The sequence below is a fragment of the Vigna radiata genome, unplaced genomic scaffold (genome assembly GCF_000741045.1).
Source record: "Vigna radiata var. radiata cultivar VC1973A unplaced genomic scaffold, Vradiata_ver6 scaffold_131, whole genome shotgun sequence".
NCBI lineage: Eukaryota > Viridiplantae > Streptophyta > Magnoliopsida > Fabales > Fabaceae > Vigna > Vigna radiata.
In genome coordinates, this window is record NW_014543258.1 from 151,729 (window position 1) to 154,761 (window position 3,033).

Consider the following 3,033-nt stretch of genomic DNA (forward strand, 5'->3'; position numbering starts at 1 on the left):
AGGAAACGGCTCAACACCGGTATTTTTCAAAACTTCGTTTGCTTTTGCTTTTTGAAAGTACTATACCCTTGACAACTTTATTGGTGACGAATTCAACACGTGTCTTTCCTTTTTTTCTTTTTTTTTTCATTTTGGTTTCTCACGACATCCTTCAGGACCGAGCCTTCCGATCGAATATACCCGTGATGCTTTCCTTGACATTCGCTTAATTATTTTCATTTTCGTTTTCCCTTTTTTTTTTTACCTAGAAGCTCAACGCGACATGCAATATTTCAAACAATATGCAAACAAACATTATGAATGAGACCATGCAGTATTTATTGAATGAAATAATACAGAGTACAACAAGCTTTACAGACAACGTCGATAGTCCCTAACAGCACCTCCTATCATGGAATCATCATGCATAGAACTTCTTGACCGCGTCATAATTGACCGGTAACGGTAACTCCTCTTCATCCATCCTCGTGAGAATTAGTGCCCCACCAGAGAATGCTTTCTTCACCACAAATGGCCCTTTATAATTTGGAGTCCATTTGCCCCGATGATCCTTTTGTCAAATGCATTTTTCATTCTCCTTTGATACAATTGTCCATGACACACTGCTGTTAACCTTCTCTCTTCGATGAGATTGAGTTGGTCGAACCGGGCTTGAACCCACTCAGCTTCCTCTAATTGGGTTTCCATTAATACCCGTAAGGATGGAATTTCCACCTCAAATGGAAGTACTGCTTCCATTCCATACACAAGTGAGAAAGGTGTTGCCCTAGTCGATGTTCGCACTGATGTGCGATGCCCATGTAAAGCAAAAGGAAGCATTTCATGCCAATCTTTGTAGGTGACCACCATCTTCTGCACAATTTTCTTGATATTCTTGTTAGTAGCCTCTACTGCCCCATTCATGCTCGGGCGGTAAGGAGAAGAATTAAGATGATGAATTTTGAATTCCTCACATAACTCTGCCATCATCTGGTTGTTCAAGTTGGTGGCATTATCAGTGATAATCTTGTTAGGGAGCCCGTATCTGCAGATCAGCTCCTTTTTTATGAATCTGGTCACCACCTTTCTAGTCACGTTGGCATAGGAAGCAGCCTCCACCCACTTGGTGAAATAATCGATGGCGACTAGTATGAAACGGTGTCCATTCGACGCCTTTGGCTCTATAGCTCCGATGACATCTATCCCCCACATCGAAAATGGCCATGGTGCAGACAAAACGTTCAAAGTTGTGGGTGGCGTATTTATATTGTCTGCATAAATCTGACATTTCTCACACTTTCTCACGTGTGCGCAACAGTCATTTTCAATTGTCAACCAGAAATACCCAGCTCTCAGTATCTTCCTGGCCATTGAGTGCCCATTCATGTGCATGCCGAATGTACCTTTGTGCACTTCCTTCAATATCAGCTCGGCTTCCTTCGCATCCACGCATCTGAGGAGAACCATGTCATTATTTCTCTTATATAAAATATCTCCACTTAAGATGAAGCTACCAGCCAATCTCCTTAGCGACCTTTTATCGTTTTCAGATGCCTTCTCAGGATATTCTCGGGTCTTAAGATAATGCTTGATATCAAAATACCACGGCTTCCCATCTACCTCCTCCTCGATGAAATGGCAATATGTTGGTTCTGCATGGCTCTTCATTTCAATCATTGGTAATTCTGCGTCCTGGTCAACTTCAAACATCGATGACAAAGTAGCCAATGCGTCTGCTAATTGATTATCTTCTCGCGGAATGTGATTAAATGTGATGGCATCGAAATACTCTATTAACCCCCTGATTAAGCTTGATAGGGAATTAATTTTGTATCCCTGGTTTCCCATTCACCCTTCAACTGGTGGATGACCAAAGCTGAATCCCCATATATATCCAGAATTTTTGCCTTAGATTCAATTGTTGCTCGAATACCCATAGCACATGCCTCGTATTCCGTGATGTTATTTGTGCAATTAAAACATAACCTTGCTGTCATTGGTATGTATTGATTTTTTGGAGAGATAAGCATTGCTCCTATTCCGTGTCCCATCACATTCGAGGCGCCATCGAATAATACCGTCCACGTCTTTTCATCTCGGTCTCCTTTATTTTCTTCAAATAGGGCCATGATATCTTCATCAGGAAACTCAGGTTGCATGGGCTGATAATCACTAATGGGTTGATGGGCCAAGTATTCTGCTAGAGCGCTACCCTTGACGGATTTCTGAGTAACATACACAATATCATATTCGGACAATAGCATCTGCCACCGAGCTATCCTTCCAGTGAGAGCAGGCTTTTCGAAGATATACTTGATAGGATCCATCTTGGATATCAGCCAGGTAGAATGACTCAGCATGTACTGCCTTAACCGATGGGCAACCCACGCCAATGCACAACAAGTTCATTCTAACGGTGAATATCGTTGTTCACAGTCTGTGAACTTCTTGCTCAAGTAATATATAACGTGCTCTCTTTTCCTAGCTTCATCATGCTGACCCAATACACAACCCATTGACCTATCCAATACAGTCAAATACAAGATGAGTGGCCTCCCTGGCTCAGGTGGATGCAATACAGGGGGTTTTTGCAGGTATTGTTTGACTTTTTCAAAAGCGACCTGACAATCCTCATCCCAAACCACAGCCTGATTCTTTCGTAATAACTTGAACAATGGCTCACAAGTAGCGGTTAATTGGGAAATGAACCTAGCGATGTAGTTCAATCTACCCAAAAAACCTCGAACCTCCTTTTCGGTCCTAGGTGCAGGTGATGGGTGTCGCGGCCCATACAAATTTGATGTGCATAAAAGAATGCAGTATAGCTAGGAAGTGACTCCTAGGTCGTCTCTCAAGGACCAAATCATGGTTCAGGAATTAGGTCTAACACAAAGGGGGGGGGGGGTTTGAAAGTGTTCTTGCAAGGAAAATTAAATTAAATTAAAACTCGAAATTAAATACAACCAAACATAATTGAAAACATGAAAATAAAAGAAGATGTTTTCATTCCGAGAAAACCATAAATAACGTCAAAAGCAAAGATAAAGGAGTGTG

General features: G+C 41.7%; 1 pseudogene; it reads right to left on the reverse strand.

Annotated features, from left to right (window-relative positions):
• Positions 1–501: 501 nt before the first annotated feature.
• The window catches only part of LOC106753480, a 10,636-nt pseudogene continuing 8,104 nt past the window's right edge, over positions 502–3,033 (reverse strand).